Below are 17,181 nucleotides of genomic sequence, written 5' to 3' on the forward strand. Positions count from 1 at the left end.
AAAAGTATATAAAAATAGCTTAACAGTTTCTCTCTAAATTATAACAGCTTGCATTCAGTGTTCCCTTGAAGTTCTTTGAGAAAATAGGGTTTAAACATTCTCAGCAATTGAACAGACACTGGGATTATGGCCGTGATTTGCCATGACCGCCGGTGTCAGGAGTGTTTGGTGGTGTGAGCGGACAACATGGTGAGAAGGCCAAAAGTCGGTTTCATGACATCATAGAACCAGTTCACGATCGTCCGCTCTGCTGACCAATGGCGGGCCATGTTCCCGGACATTGGGAACCTCATTTTAAAACATCCGCCGGACTCAACCCTCCCTCCTGCTGGATCGTCCACCCACATCAGCGGGAAAACAAGTCGACATGTTTCACAACAGCCTATATAAGGCGTGTATTTGGTGGCTGCACTTCGCTTGGGACTTCGAGGTTTGTTGGCCCACTTTGTTTTGGTCAGCACTCGCAGTCATCAGCGCCAGGCTTCACACATAGCACTGTATCACTTTTAGGGAGGCTCAGAGGTAGGTCTCTACCTACCAGATCGGCCATATGTGGGTGGTTACTCAATGGCTGCAGGGCAAGGTCTTGCTTGGGGAAGGGGAGAAGTGGCCCCAGGCAAAGGAAGAGGCTGCAGGATGGAAGCTGTACTGGGGAAGGAGGGTATCAAGGCTGTGCGTGGGAGCACATGTTGATCTGTGCAAGTGGCCTCAAGATGATGATGGCTGAGGAGGCAGTCTCCAGTGGAGATGAAGCCAGTTGAACATGTGAGGGCATATGTGTGTGAGGATGGGCGGTGATTTCCTTTGAGCAGTGAGTGAGATGTCAGTGAATGTGTGATGGGCTTGAGTGTGAGAGTTTAGAATGATGAGATGGTTGCCATACCCTGGCTGCACGGATAAGATCATTCATTCTCTGTCTGCACTGGATGGCCAACCTCTTCTGTGCAACATTGGCACTGATCACCACTGCCATCGCCTATCAAGCCGGAGTGGTAATGTAGCTGCCCCTCTTGCGGCCAGTGCGGGGGTTGAGGACATCACAGCAGGCCTCCATGGCGTCCAAAAGATGCTCGTGGGCTGCAGTCTTCTTGCCTTTCGAGGCCATGAGTTCTTTGCTGCAGTCCTGGGCTGGAAGCACTGAGGGTGCTGTACTTTAAATGTGGTGCCTGGCGTGATGAAGCGGTGAGGTGATGACATGGCGGGAGAATGAAAGCTCGCCTACCATGGAAATGGCATGTTTCCCGGGAATGCATAAGTAATGCGGAGGGTTTGGGATGCAAAGGCATGAAAACCCACCATCGCAGCCAGCGGGTAAAACCATTTTACCCAACCGCGACCACAGTTAGTGTAAATCCAGGCCGATTCCATTCTAGGTCTTATAACGTCAGCATGCTCCTGCATGTGGGCTATGCTGATAAGTGCCTGCTTATTCTACCTTGCGATGGCAATCAGCAACAGCATTTTAGGCCACCATTAAAATAGGTTAAATTCCACAAACAAATCACAAGAATCATTTCACAGAAGGTTTTCTTTCTTCCAACCTCTCAGAAACAAAAGAAGCCACAACAGAAAAGGCTTCTGGTTAACCCTCCAGAAAGTGTTTCCTAGAAGTGGCCGGGTTTCTTGTCAGGTCAGTTGGAAACTCACTGGTGGGGTTGTATTTTATGTGCCCCCACTGGGTATGTTTTGGGCAGGGGGCACCACCTTCCCAAACATCCCCCACAATACGGGGGGTGGATGGGCTCCAAAATCAACAGCCCGGCTACCATATTCAAGGAAGGGTCAGCTAGGCTTTGTTATCAAGCCAATTGGCGCTGATAATACACCGCCCTGGCCATAAAATGTTTGGCGTGGACAGCTGGGCAGGACCAGGTAGCCCAATTCTTTTAAAAAAACTTCTTCAAAGCACAGGAAGGAAGTGGGGAGTTCGCACTTCCAGGCTGCCCTTTGCGAATCACGGGGTGGCCCCCTCCAAGATTGAACCCCAACCCCCCATCCTTCCTACCCACCCGCAGCCTTAAACCCACCCCCCTCCCCCATCCTATACCCCCCCACCACCCGCTCCCTGACCCACCAAAACTCTCACTGCTCAAGACCCTGAACTTACCTGCTCCAGGGATCCACAGGCCTTCTTCCTTCTTCTGTGAGAGGCACAAGTCCCACTTAGCTCCCGTTTAGCTGCCTTGCAGTGCGTTATGAATGCAGGGTGGGGGCAGCGTGGAGCATGTTGTTTCCACACCACCTTTGCTTCTGGGAGGGGTCAGGAAGGAGTGGGGGAGGGGGCGTGAGCCGTCCGCTCCCCACCACCGCCCCCCTCGTATTATTCAGCCCATTATTTGACTGTTGCAGAACCCTGGAAGGGCTGTAGATGCTCCATTGTTGAGAATATTCAAGATTGAGAGCGAAAGATTTTTGATCACTCAGGGAATCAAAGGATATGGGGAGCAGGTAGGAAAATGGAGTTGTCGTTAGATCATTCAAGATCGTACTGGATGGCAGAGAAGACTCAAAGGACTGAATGGTCTATACCGGCTGCTATATGTCATGTTCTTAGGAGAATTATAAAATGAAACAGATCTCACCCATCTAACTTAAAATCAGAGCTGATTTCTCCCCCTCAGACATACTGTGGAATCCAAATTAAAAATAGACTCACTGATTCGTTACAGTGCAGAAGGAAGCCATCCAGCCCAGTGTGACTGCACCTGCTCTTCATGTGAGTAATGCAACAGTGCCACTCTCCTGCCTTCTCCCCGTAACTCTGCATGCTCTTCCTCCTCAAAGAACAGTCCAATTCCCCTCTGAATGCCCTAACCTACCTCCACCACACCCAGCTTAAATGTTAACTCTGCTTTTCTCTCCACAAGAGCTGAGCTCAAGAGGTGAGGTGATAATGACAGCCCTTGAAATCAAGGCAGCATTTGACCAAGTGTGGCATCAAGGAGCCCTAGCAAAACTGAAGTCAATGGGAATCGGGGGAGCTTTCTGCTGGTTGGAGTCATACCAAGCACAAAGGAAGATGGTTGTGGTTGTTGGAGGTCAATCATCTCAGTCCCAGGACAACACTGAAGTGTAATGTCCTAGGCCTAACCATCTTCAGCTGCTTTATCAATGACTTTCCTTCCATCATAAGGTCAGAAGTGTGGATTTTCGCTGATGAATGCAAAATGTTCTTGTCCACCATTTGCGATGCCTCAGATACTGAAGCAGTCCATGGTTATGGGGAGAGGGCGGGAAATTGGAGTTGAGGCCGAAATGAGATCAGCCATGATTGTAATGAATGGCGGGGCAGGCTTGGGGAGCTGAATTGCTCCTAGTTCTTATGTTCTTATGTCCAAACGCAGCAAGACCTGATCAATATCCAGGCTTGCGCTGATAAGTGGCAAGTAACATCTGCAACACACAAGTGCCAGGCAACGACCATCTCAAATGAGAGAGAATGTAATTATATCCACTTGATATTGAATGGCATTAACATTGCTGAAATCCCCTCTATCAACATCCTGGGGGTTACCATTGGCCAGAAACTGAACTGGACTAGCCATATAAATACTGTGGCTACAAAAGCAGGTCAGCAGCTGGGAATTCTGTGGCAAGTAATGCATCTCCTGACTCCCCAAAGCCTATCATACGAACATATGAATTAAGAGCAGGAGTAGGCCACTGAGCCCCTCGAACCTGCTCTGACATTCAATAAGATCTTGACTGACTGATTTCACCCCCTTGTTTATCAAGAACCTATCAAGCTCTTCCCTGAAAATGTTCAAAGACTTTACTTCCACCGCCTTTTGAGGAAGAGAGTTCCAAAGACTCATGACCCTCAGAGAAAAAATGTCCACAATCTACAAGGTTCAAGTCAGGGGTCATCCACTTTTCTGGATGAGTACAGCTCCAACAACACTCAAGAAGCTCAACACCATCCAGGACAAAGCAGCCCGCTTGATTGGCACCACAACCACCATTTTCAACATTCACTTCCTCCACTACTGATGCATAGTGGCAGCAGCGTGTACTGTCTACAGGATGCACTGTAGCAAATCATCAAAGCTCCTTCGATAGCACCTCCCAAACCCACGACCTCTACCACCGAGGAGGACAAGAACAGCAGATGCATGGGAACACCACCACCTGGAAGTTCCCCTCCAAGTCACACACCATTTTGAATTGGGAACTATGTTGCTGTTCCTTCACTGTCGCTGGGTCAAAATCCTGGAACTCCCATCCTAACAGCACTCTAGGTGTACCTACACCACATGGACTACAGCAGTTCAAGAAGGCAGCTCACCACCACCTTCTCAAGGGCAATTAGAGATGGGCAATAAATGCTGGCCTAGACAACGACGCCCACACACAGTGAAAGAATAATTATTAAAAAGATGCTGCCTGACCTGCTGAATATTTCCAGCATTTTCTGTTTCAGGTTACCAATATAAGTAGTTTTCAAGGGATGAAATATGAAATTCAGAATGAAACTTCCTTACCCAGGGGGTGGTGAGAATGTGGAACTCACTAGTACAGGGAGTGGGCCAAGTAAATAATGGAGATGCATTTAAGGGGAGGCTAGATAAGTATGTGAGGGAGAAAGGAATAGAAGGTTATGAGGCTAGAGTTAGATGATTAAAGATAGAAGTATTAAGTGGAGCACAAACGCTGGCTTGGACTAATTGGACCAAATGATCTGTTTCTGGCTGTATATCCTATGTATGTAACCCTACGTGTAAAGATAGCACATCCGATAGTGCAGAATCCCTCAGCGCTGCATTGTCAGCCTGGATTATATACTCGTCACAGCAGTAAGACTTGAATCCAGGACCTTCTGACAGAGGCAAAATTGCTACCACAGAGCTAAGACTGACACCTTGCTATACCACTCATCAGGGAAGTTGCAAAATAAAACTAAATATTACATTAAACGAGCATAAAGAGTTCAAATAATCTTTTCCAAATTGCTTCAGAAAACAGTTCTATTGGAGAAAACAATCTTACCTCAACTTCCCTACCACTAATTATAACAAAATGAATTATAAAAATGAGTGACTGAGACAAGAATACAAATAGTTTTCCCTGGACAGCTAATTAAACATGACAGAAACATATGGTGGGTCATTCATTCTCCTCTCTTCACACCTGACTGTCACTCTGCAGAGAGAAAACATCAACTCAAAGAGATTTGTTCAAACAACTGAACAAAGAAAAACTGAGAACAGATTCTGTCTCTGAGCTCTAGAGACCAGTATAATGGGCTTAGGGGCTTGTCTGAATGTTAAATCAATAAAAGACTCTAAAATTTCTTGAGCTACTCTTTGCTCCAGTAGGTTTAAAACGGCTGCTGACCAAAAGACAATGTTTTCCTTCAGAAAATAAAAACCTAAATAACCAATTAGTTATGGATATTCAGAAATTATCGTTGATTATTCTTGGGTGCATTTATTGCACAAAAATGGTACTACAAGCAAAGTGGGAGGCTTTTAATCTCATTGCTAATTCACAGAAGGGAAAAAAATCTTAATCTCTTTTCTTAATATAGATTGGAGAAGACAGGGCTGTTTTGCTTAGAGAAAAGAAAGCTGAGAGGAGATCTGATATAAGTATTAAAAATAATGAGGGGACTAGACAGGGTAGGTAGGGAGAAACCCAAATGTTCCCACTCATGAAAGGATCAAGAACAAGAGGGCACAGACTTAAAGTAACTAGTAAAAGAAGCAATAGTGATATGAGGAAAACCTTTTTGCACAGCAAGTGATCTGGAATGCTCTGCCTGAGAGTGTGGTAGAGACAGATTCAACTGAAGCATTCAAAAGGAAATTAGACTGTTATTTGAAAAGAAAAAATGGTGCAGGGTTATAGGGAGAAAGTGGGAGAATGGAACTGGGTGAGTTGCTCATTCGGACAGCCAGTGCAGTCATGTTGGGCCAAACGATCTCCTTCGGCGCTGTACCAATACTGTGATTCTGAGAATTAAGCAGATTTTCTCATGTTTTTCTGTGGCTATCCAATTCTTTTTACTTCTTTTGGGGCACGAGAAGGGTTCTGTTGAAGCTGGGAAAATTTTTTGGGGAGTCAGTATCAAATATTCCAAGATATAAGGTGAGCAAGAGCATGGTGGGTGGGTATGTGTGTCTTACCCTTTTCCCCAACTGGTTCCTGACAGACTCTATGATATTATATAACATTCTAGCAAATGTTCAATAAACCTCGGAACTCAACTGCTCCCAGCAACCTAAAAGAACAAAAATAAAAACAAAAAAACTGCGGATGCTGGAAATCCAAAACAAAAACAGAATTACCTGGAAAAACTCAGCAGGTCTGGCAGCATCGGCGGAGAAGAAAAGAGTTGACGTTTCGAGTCCTCATGACCCTTCGACAGAACTTAGTTCTGTCGAAGGGTCATGAGGACTCGAAACGTCAACTCTTTTCTTCTCCGCCGATGCTGCCAGACCTGCTGAGTTTTTCCAGGTAAACCTAAAAGAACAGTTACCCACACAGGCAACATTTATTATTTAACTAATAATGTCAGAGTAATAACATAATAAATATTTCATTGATGAATAATATGTATGAATAATATACGAATGTTCTAATACTGGTGATTTTAAAAATGGAGATATACACCAGCATACTTTGCCAATCTCTTTCCCCTCCCCCGACTCCAGCAACATGCAGGAGAGGGTGTTTACCCAGACTTTGTATTCAGGGACAGGCTGCACACAGAGCACAAAAGAAATCTTTCCTTGAGATGTCATTGGAATCCTATGTTACTTGGGACATAGAAACTAATCAGAAGTTAGGGGCTGAAAAGAGGAAAAATTATTGTGCTAACTGTTAACATAATGCATAAATTCAGACTTGGCATGACAAATAGAACAGCTGAGGAAAGGTTATTTAACAGCATATAGGGTAACGATATCCGGATGACTGTTCAAAAGCTGCAACAGTTTAACAGACAGTATAAACTGCTCAAGGTTCATCCTATTGATTGAGGGCATGATTTCAAATAATTCTACTCTCAGTCTTGAGCAGATGCTGCATTGGAGGAATTTTACAAGTGTCCATAAAGCTTGATGCATTATACCTTGCCACACTAGGAGCCAGAATGTCTGTTGTCTACATGATCTTACCATATTTAAAAAAAAGACAAAATGAGGACCAAAACCTGCAGCCTGAAAAAGCAATTAAACTCAGACCATGCCCAGGGTTTACTTAACAGCATTTGGGCTTTGTGGCCTTAAAGAGACATAGTTGCACTAGTGTAACAGAAATCATCAATCTGAAGAACATAGATTTATCAAATGATGGATTTGTTGTTTGCTTGAACAAGTATTTTCATTTCAAAAACAAAAACAGAATTACCTGGAAAAACTCAGCAGGTCTGGCAGCAGCGACGGAGAAGAAAAGAGTTGACGTTTCGAGTCCTCATGACCCTTCGACAGAACTTGAGGTGAGGCCAAGAAAGAGTTGAAATATAAGCTGGTTTAAGGTGTGTGTGTGGGGGGCGGAGAGAGAGAGAAGTGGAGTGGGGGTGTGGTTGTAGGGACAAACAAGCAGTGATAGAAGCAGATCATCAAAAGATGTCAACAACAATAGAACAAAAGAACACATAGGTGTTAAAGTTAAAGTTGGTGATATTATCTAAATGAATGTGCTAATTAAGACTGGATGGCAGGGCACTCAAGGTATAGCTCTAGTGGGGGTGGGGAGAGCATAAAAGATTTTTAAAATTTTTTAAAAAAATAATGGAAATAGGTGGGAAAAGGAAAATCTATATAATTTATTGGAAAAAAAAAGGAAGGGGGAAACAGAAAGGGGGTGGGGATGGGGGAGGGAGCTCACGACCTAAAGTTGTTGAATTCAATATTCAGTCCGGAAGGCTGTAAAGTGCCTAGTCGGAAGATGAGGTGTTGTTCCTCCAGTTTGCGTTGGGCTTCACTGGAACAATGCAGCAAGCCAAGGACAGACATGTGGGCAAGAGAGCAGGGTGGAGTGTTAAAATGGCAAGCGACAAGGAGGTTTGGGTCATTCTTGTGGACAGACCGCAGGTGTTCTGCAAAGCGGTCGCCCAGTTTACGTTTGGTCTCTCTAATGTAGAGGAGACCACATTGGGAGCAACGAATGCAGTAGACTAAGTTGGGGGAAATGCAAGTGAAATGCTGCTTCACTTGAAAGGAGTGTTTGGGTCCTTGGACGGTGAGGAGAGAGGAAGTGAAGGGGCAAGTGTTGCATCTTTTGCGTGGGCATGGGGTGGTGCCATAGGAGGGGGTTGAGGAGTAGGGGGTGATGGAGGAGTGGAACAGGGTGTCCCGGAGGGAGCGATCCCTACGGAATGCCGATAGGGGGGGTGAAGGGAAGATGTGTTTGGTGGTGGCATCATGCTGGAGTTGGCGGAAATGGGGGAGCATGATCCTTGGAATGCGGAGGCTGGTGGGGTGATAAGTGAGGACAAGGGGGACCCGATCATGTTTCTGGGAGGGAGGAGAAGGCGTGAGGGCAGATGCGCGGGAGATGGGCCAGACACGGTTGAGGGCCCTGTCAACGACCGTGGGTGGAAAACCTCGGTTAAGGAAGAAGGAGGACATGTCAGAGGGACTGTCTTTGAAGGTAGCATCATCAGGACAGATGCGACGGAGGCGAAGGAACTGAGAGAATAGGATGGAGTCCTTACAGGAAGCGGGGTGTGAGGAGCTGTAGTCGAGATAGCTGTGGGAGTCGGTGGGTTTGTAATGGATATTGGTGGACAGTCTATCACCAGAGATTGAGACAGAGAGGTCAAGGAAGGGAAGGGAAGTGTCAGAGATGCACCACGTGAAAATGATGGAGGGGTGGAGATTGGAAGCAAAATTAATAAATTTTTCCAAGTCCTGACGAGAGCATGAAGCGGCACCGAAGTAATCATCGATGTACCGGAGAAAGAGTTGTGGAAGGGGGCCGGAGTAGGACTGGAACAAGGAATGTTCCACATACCCCATAAAGAGACAGGCATAGTTGGGGCCCATGCGGGTACCCATAGCCACAACTTTTATTTGGAGGAAGTGAGAGGAGTTGAAGGAGAAATTGTTCAGCGTGAGAACAAGTTCTGCCAAGCGGAGGAGAGTAGTGGTGGACGGGGATTGTTCGGGCCTCTGTTCGAGGAAGAAGCTAAGGGCCCTCAGACCATCCTGGTGGGGGATGGAGGTGTAGCGGGATTGGACATCCATGGTGAAGAGGAAGCGGTTGGGGCCAGGGAACTGGAAATTGTTGATGTGACGTAAGGTGTCAGAGGAATCACGGATGTAGGTGGGAAGGGACTGGACAAGGGGAGAGAGAAGGGAGTCAAGATAACGAGAAATGAGTTCTGTGGGGCAGGAGCAAGCTGAGACGATCGGTCTACCGGGGCAGTTCTGTTTGTGGATTTTGGGTAGGAGATAGAAGCGGGCCGTCCGAGGTTGGGCGACTATCAGGTTGGAAGCGGTGGGAGGGAGATCCCCAGAGGAGATGAGGTCAGTGACAGTCCTGGAAACAATGGCTTGATGTTCAGTGGTGGGGTCATGGTCCAGGGAGAGGTAGGAGGAAGTGTCTGCAAGTTGACGCTCAGCCTCCGCGAGGTAGAGGTCAGTGCGCCAGACAACAACAGCACCACCCTTGTCAGTGGGTTTGATGACAATGTCAGGGTTGGACCTGAGAGAATGGAGTGCAGTTAGTTCAGAGAGAGACAGGTTAGAATGGGTGAGAGGAGCAGAGAAATTGAGACGACTAATGTCGCGCCGACAGTTCTCAATGAAAAGATCAAGAGAAGGTAAGAATCCAGAGGGAGGGGTCCAGGTGGAGGGAGAATATTGGAGATGGGTAAAAGATCCATTGAACTGGGAGAGAACTCCTGCCCAAAGAAGTGAGCCCGGAGACGAAGACGGCGGAAGAAGAGTTCAGCATCATGCCGAGCCCGAAATTCATTGAGGTGAGGGCCTAAGGGTATGAAACTAAGTCCTTTGCTGAGCACTGAACGTTCAGCATCGGAGAGGGGAAGGTCAGGGGGTATAGTGAATACATGGCTGGGGTTGGGATTGGAAGATGGGGTGGGGACGGAGGGACAGGCAGGGGTGGAGGGTCCTAGATGCGTGTTGGTGTCGATGAGTTGTTGGAGCTTGCGTTGCTTAGCACTTGAGAGAAAGAGAAAAAGTTTCTTGTTGAGGCGTCGGATGAGCCGAAGGATAAAATGAAACTGGGGGCACGCGCAGCTTTGAAAAAGGGTACGGCGGTGCTGCTGGAGGGAGAGGTCGAGTGTGTTCATATGGCGGCGCATGGCACTGAGTGTGGATTTCAGAATGTGACGGGAACAGCAGTCCGAGAAACGTTTTATGTCCCGGAGATACCTGTAATCCTGGGTGGGTTCGAAACATGAGGGGTGGAATTTCAGTTGAAATCCACGTGGGGTAAGTCGGAGATGGAGACAGTCACTGAGAAAGGAGATATGGCTGTTTGACAAGTATTTTCATTTGCTCCTCAAGACAACACCATAAGAATGTTATGGAATTTTACGCAATGACAGGAATAATAAAGATCTAGACTGCAATATGGGGCAATGTATTTGTTATTTTGTTTCATTCTTTCATGGGATGTGGGCACCGCTGGCTGGGCCAGCATTTATTGTCTATCCCTAATTGCCCTTGAGAAGGTTGTGGTGAGCCGGCTTCTTGAACCGCTGCAGTCCACATGGTATAGGTACACCCACAGTGCTGTTAGGGAGGGAGTTCCAGGATTTTTACCCAGCTACAGTGAAGGACCAGTGATATATTTCCAAGACAGAATGGTGAGTGGCTTGGAGGAAAACTTGAAAGTAGTGGCATTCCCATGCATCTTTTGCCATTGTCCTTCTCGGCGGTAGGGGTCGCTGCTTTGGAAGGTGCTGTCGAAGGAGCCTTGGTGAGTTGCTCACCATTTTTGAGTCTTTTTAAACTTATTCACTCAGTTTATTAGAGCTTTCACATTTGGGATCGTGGTCTCTACACTCCCTTCTTTGAGAATCACTATTCTTGCTCGATGGCTCCAAGTAAAACTTTCAGTAAAGTGCCCAGGAAAACAAACAGCAAACCTAATTGCTGTTAGGCACTGAGCTATCTCATATCGTCTTTGAAATCAGTAGAGCTTCACATCAGACCTTATTTACTTTTCATTTTAAATATCATGCAAATTTATTTTCAGTAGAAAACCTTTCAACTAAATCGAGTCAACAAAATAATAAGGTGCAATCTAATATTACGCATTCTTTTATGGATTTTTTCCCCAAAAATCTGCTTTATTCATAAAATTTGTGAAAGTACATTACAAAGCATTTCAACTTCAAAATTATAGAAAGTGCCATAAAAGTCAGCTTGTCTTCATACAGATGTTCCTCTTAAGTGCCTGTGTGCAATTATAATTCTTCTGATATTTTCAAAGAAAGATTGCCGCTTCCTCACACCAGGCACCATATTCAAAGTGCAACCACACGCACACCTCTCAGTGCTTCAGTGCTTTCAGCCCAGGACTGCTGCACAGAAGACATGGCCATGAAAAGCAAAAAGACTGCAGCCTCCTGGTTTAATGACGCATCCCTCGAGTGCCTTTTGGATACAGTGGAGGCCCGCTGTGATGCCCACTACCCCTGCTAAAGCTGCAGTAGGGGCAGCCACATCACCAATCCAGCATGGGATCTGGTGGCAGCGGTGGTCAGCGCCCATACCCTACAAAAGAGGACAGCCACCCAGTGCCACTAAAATGAATGGTCTCATCGGTTCTGCCAAGCTCAGTCACTCTTCTCATCACACATCCACAGGGGTCTCACACCTCAAGGGACAACACCACTAACTCTCACACACATCCTCACATCTCCATCAGGCTCATATCCTCTTGACCTCGCATCCTCATCCCGCCCATGTCTCCGCTCACCATGCAAACATTCCATGCAGTGCCATGTGTCCTGCTCACACTCCATCTGTTTTCATGCAGGAGAAGCCTGCTCACAGCAACAGGGAAAGGTCCCAGACCTGGGGGGGGCGGAGGGTGGAGTGGCCCACATTAGACCCCTCACTCACTTTCTCTCCACAGATGCTGTCAGACCTGCTGAGTTTTTCCAGCATTTTTTGTTTTTGTTTCAGGTTTCCAGCATCTGCAGTATTTTGCCTTTAACCCAGTTGAGGTTCCTGCACCACATCACTCCTCTCTCAACCTACCTGTGAGTGCTCTCTCTCCTGCTTTTGTCTCTGTTTCCATGCACTAAGTATCACTGGGAGCTCTGCCAAACGACTGACACTCTCAACCAGCCAGTCCCTCAGCTCCATCCACATCATTGCCTCCAGCCAAGAGGACACCTCCTCCATTGAACAGCTGGAACTAAGCAGCCCGGAAGACCCATCACAGCACTTACCCACACCCTCTACCAGCGCAGAGACACGCACCTCAGTGGGACATCGATGTAGAGCAGGCACGGGTTCACAATCTGGTGAACACCCCACGGACACGTGTCCGAGGTAGAAGACAGGGGTTAGCCCAGTTCCACGGCACTCAGAGGACTGCTGGGGAAAAAGGCATCTGAGGTCCAAGTCAGAACAATTCTGGAGGTGTGTGTGTGTGGGGTGTGGGTGTGTGTGTGTGTATATGTGTGGGCGCACGCACACACGTGTGCGTGCATGTGTGTGTGTAGAGCAGGACCTTTCGGAGCCTCGTGCAAGCACTCTCTCACACACGCAGATCCCTCCCACATCACATTCATCTCAACGTCCTGAGCATTTTCAATACTATCTGCTGGGATTTGCTCTCAGTTGACCATCTGAGCTGACCTGCATCTCCACCCACCCACTGATCACACTCCCATGCAGCACCTGATCTCACCCACCACAACTCTCATTTCGCTTTCAATTTGGCAAGCATGGTTCTGCTACATTTTTCCTGTGCCCCCCCATCCTTCCCCACCCCCATCACCCATTTCCTTTCCCTCATCACTGTCGACACACCTGGGATCACCTTTCACGACCCCACTGTGACCCTCTTCTTTTGGTGAAGTCCAGGCGAACATGTATGTTCCCATCCTGCCTGAGAATCCCACCCCCGTCCACATTAATCTCTCCAACATCTTCCTTCCCACCCCCCTGGGTCTGTGTCTGCCTCCAAGTCCCCACCAACCACCTTCGCCGGCCCTTGTACCGATACCTCCCACCATACCACCTCACTCTGCCCTCGGTCATTCTCTCCATTCCTTCATGCCATGCCCACCTCAGTTTACTCACAAGGAGGCAGTCATGGACTCAACAGAGCCCTCACTTGCATGTTCACCGGGACATCCCCCCTCTTCGGACTCCTTCCCCCTCCCTACTCCTTCCCCACCCCACCTCTAGACGACAACCCCCCCCACACCTTAGTCCGCCCCCTTCCTGACTCCTTCAGACACTCTTACTTCTTCCGCCACCTTTACTCCTTCCTCCCCCTGGACTCGTTCCCCTCTCCACTCTCCTTCCTCCCCCCAGACTCCTTTTTCCCCCCGATACCTTCCCCTCTCCGCTCTCCCTCACCCTGGACTCCTTTCCCCCTCTGAACTCCTTTCCTTATACCTACCTTCCCAGTTGTCATCTTCTCCCCCATAGTCCCTCCCCTCTCCCAACCTCACCCCCGATACCTTCATTCTCCCCCTCTCAACCTCAACCATCCCCTTCCCCTCCCACCCCAGCTACATTTCACAAACAAAGGCATTTGGACAATCAAGGAAATCTTTTGGAGCCATAAATAATGATGACTTTGCATCATGCAGGGACATGGTACAGTCAAACTAAGGTATCAAGGATCATGGTGATATGCACTACTTTGCCCCATAAGGTATTATCATTGAGGCTGTAGAAGATGTTCCATCATCAGCAAAGGGACCAGCATGAAAGGCAGGATAAGGTTAGAGAAGAGAATCCACTGCAAGCCATGAGAATTGTTTAGCAAGGGTTCATACATGTATTTTCCTCACGACCTTCACCCACACTGTTTTCTTTATTCACTAAGCTCCCAAAATCTATTCCTGACAATTGCTTAATTATGAATCAAAACCTAAGAAACAACACTCTAGGTATACAATCCACCAGCAGTGCAACAAACTTTATTACTTTACATGCGGTGCCTATTTTTTTGCTCACTAGCACTATCTCTTGGTGACATTAGCAACTTATACCCTCTCGAACCTAATCTGGGGTGAGGTGTGACTATAAAATCCTCCTGAGATTGAGATGGCCTTCAATCCATAAAACCATAGAAATTGAAAGCACAGAAGGAATCTAAGGAGCTGAGACAAGATGTATGAATTACAGCCCCCACCACTTCCACACTGTGTTCAGTCAGGTTCAAACTGTACAGGCATCAGAGAGGATTGGCCGGACTGCTATTCAATGCAACAGAATCAATGCCATTGCAGCCAAGACCCTACAGTTGGTAACTCCATGGTCACTGATCAGTGTGACTTAATAGTAATAATGAGGGCAGCAATGCCCTAACTCATGTTTTTTTTCTACAGCTGACCCCCAAGCCTGTTCAAGCCAGAAGAGATAGCTCTGGAACCTCAAGCTTCTACAAAAGCAGTCTGAAGATCTGAGGGAGGGAGAGAAGCATGGAAGCATTGATGCTTCTTAAGGTCTCTGACAAAGAGGTCTGTGGGTCAGATCCCCAGGGTTGGCAATTTGCTCCATGGCGGGGGGGGGGGGGGAGCTGGCATGGTGTGTGTGGATTCATCTAATCGTGCCATCCACCAAGCTACTTGGCATGCTCCCCAATGAATGCACCAATTCACAATTCGCAGAAAAGAACTCCCTTTTAATTACAGGCTCTGTGGAGTGCAGATCTCTCAGTTCATCAGCTAAGGCAAAACACAAGATTGACTTCTAGGCAGGTGGTTCTTCCCCCCACTCTGCCACCACCATTAGCTCCTACTCACTGATGATTTGTGCATTTGATTTAGTGGCTAGAAGAGGTGAGTTGACTCTGTAATAGGATGTGACTTGCCTTCATAGAGAACACTGTGGCCAGGATTTTACAGCCCCTCCCGCCCGGCAGGATATTACGGTCCTGCCGAACTGAATGGAGAATTAAATGGCTCGCCACATCTGCCGGCAGAAGACACGCTGTGGTGCGACTGTAAAACCCTGGTCTGGGAAACAAAAGGAAAAAAGGAGGGCTGGAATTTTCCGCTCCCATTGGTGATGGGTGGCATGGCGGGCGTAGAAGGACAATAAGGTGAGAAGGCCAAAAAATCGGATTTACTTCGTTGTGAAACCAGTTTGCAATCGTCCGCTCCACCCGTCGATGGTGGGCCGCATTTCCCACAGACGCATGGAAGGTATCCCAGGGTGTGTGTAGGGTCACAGGTTGATCTGTGCAAGTGGCCTCAAGGTGGTGAGGGCTGAGGAGGCATCCTGCAGAGATGAGGCCAGATCGACATGTGAGGGTATGTGTGTGAGAATGGGTGATGATGTCCCTTGGGCTGGCAGCGAGTGAGAAGCCAGTGAATGTGTGATGGTCTTCTGAGTGTGAGAGTTTAGAGTGATGAGATGGTTGCCTTACCTGATGGCATGGATGAGATCATTCATCCTCTTTCTGCACTGGATGGCCAACCTCTTCTGTGCAGCATTGGCACTGATCATCACTGCCACCACTTCCCAAGCCAGAGTGGTGAGATTGCAGGACCTCCTGCGGCCAGAGCAGAGGTGGAGGACATCACAACAGGCCTTCAAAAGGCATTCCAGTGACGGGTCACTGAACTCCTCTTGGCTTTCAGGGCCATGTCTTCACTGGAGTAGTCCTGGGCTGTGAGCATTGAGAACTGTGCGTGCGGCTGCAATTTAGATATGGCACCCGGAGTGAGGAAGCGGTGAGGTAACGACATGGCGGGCGATTCAGAGGCCACCTGCCAGCAACCCGGCGTGTTTCCTGTGGCTGCATAATTAATGAGATGGGAAGTGTTCAATACAGCCATTGCAGCTGGTGGGCAAAACATCTGTTTTTGTGCCCACTACCGCACTTAGTGCAAACCTGGGATGATTCAGCCCAAGAAACAAAAAACTTGAATTTGTACGGCACCTTTCATGTGGTCGGGAAAGCCCAAATTTTTCACAACCAACAAAGTACTTCTTTGAAATGTAAACTCATTCCGAAAGTAAAGAATTTTGCATACAAAGTCCCACAAATATCTGTTAGGTAAATTACGAGGTAATGTGCTTTATTTGACTGATAAATGTTTGTTGAACACCAGCAAAGATCCCCTGTTCTTTTATTTTATTTATTAATTCACTGGATTTATTGCAGATCGGTAGATATCGTTAAGAAGGTGGTTAAAGAAGGCAGTTGTAAGCCACCTTTTTAAACCATTACATTTCAAATGTTGAAGGTACTCCCTCAGTGGCATAGATGCAAGAGGCATAAGAGGAAGTGGGGCTGTGATGATCTAACGTTGGGAGCTCCCACTTTCCCAACTTTTAGAGGCACTCGATGTAAGGTCACTGAAAATACACCTGGTGAGACGAGACATATGTACCACAGAATAATGCTACAGGATCTTTTACATTGACCTGGGTGTCTGGACGGAACCTCAATTTAATGACTTATCTGAAAGTCAACACATTTAAAACAGTACCATTCCCTGAAGGGCCAACCTATATTATGTGCTCAAGTCGATGGAGTGGGGCTTGAACCTACGTTCTTCTGACTCCAGCGAGAATGCTACCGCAAAGGCAAGGCTCGTACCCAAGTAAAGAGATGGTGAGGCCAAAAATCTGCAGCTCTTTCAGCACATTCCCACTTTGTTCGGAAGGCTGTAAATCAGGCCAGATGTTAATACTTGAGCCCCTGGTCTCAAATCATGGATTCTGAGTTGGCCTGTTCTGCACAGAGCCTCCAACTGATGCCAAATAAGGCCACTGGCATAAGAGACAGTGGGGATGCAAAATCATTATATTGGGAGATTTTACTTTCTCAGAATTTAGAGGCACTCAATGCAGGTCAGTGGATGCCTGGCAATCTCGGGCATATCCCCAAAAATAAATGGACATTGTGATATCATTGCAGGAAAAAGAAGAGACTATGTTCAACACATGGAGTTCAAAATATCCAACTGAAATCTAGTTTATTCTGGTTTGGCTATATATACAAACATACACAAATGGCCGTAAGAGGATGCTATTACACTCCTCCCTCCTTAATGAAAGT

The 17,181-nt window shown here is 47.2% G+C and overlaps 1 protein-coding gene across 4 annotated transcripts in view; it reads right to left on the reverse strand.

The window, feature by feature from the left end:
- Positions 1–17,181, reverse strand: part of b4galt2 (UDP-Gal:betaGlcNAc beta 1,4- galactosyltransferase, polypeptide 2) — a 405,565-nt gene that overhangs the window by 241,282 nt on the left and 147,102 nt on the right. The window lies entirely within an intron of this gene.

This window comes from Carcharodon carcharias, chromosome 16, assembly GCF_017639515.1.
Source record: "Carcharodon carcharias isolate sCarCar2 chromosome 16, sCarCar2.pri, whole genome shotgun sequence".
In the NCBI taxonomy this organism is placed as follows: domain Eukaryota; kingdom Metazoa; phylum Chordata; class Chondrichthyes; order Lamniformes; family Lamnidae; genus Carcharodon; species Carcharodon carcharias.